The sequence below is a fragment of the Penaeus monodon genome, chromosome 23 (assembly GCF_015228065.2).
Source record: "Penaeus monodon isolate SGIC_2016 chromosome 23, NSTDA_Pmon_1, whole genome shotgun sequence".
NCBI classification, from domain to species: Eukaryota; Metazoa; Arthropoda; class Malacostraca; order Decapoda; family Penaeidae; genus Penaeus; species Penaeus monodon.
The window spans coordinates 43,901,109-43,901,359 of NC_051408.1; positions in this window are offsets into that span (position 1 = coordinate 43,901,109).

Here is a 251-nt window from a genome sequence, read left to right on the forward strand (position 1 = left end):
GTTTAAAAAAAATCAAATGAAAGAAATTTGTTTTAGTGAAACACCGAGATCATCGCTTCTTGGAAGAGGTCAGGGGGGGGTGGCTTCCCTGTGGGAGCGGCTGTTCCTTAGTCATTCCCTGTGTCGGTGCAAGGATTAGTTCGGGAGAAAGGAATTTTTAATGGGTTTTCGAATTAAGACAATTTAGCTTCAGGGCAAAAAGTAGTCGATATTTTTACAAAGGAAAAGGGAAAGATTGGATCATGGTAATT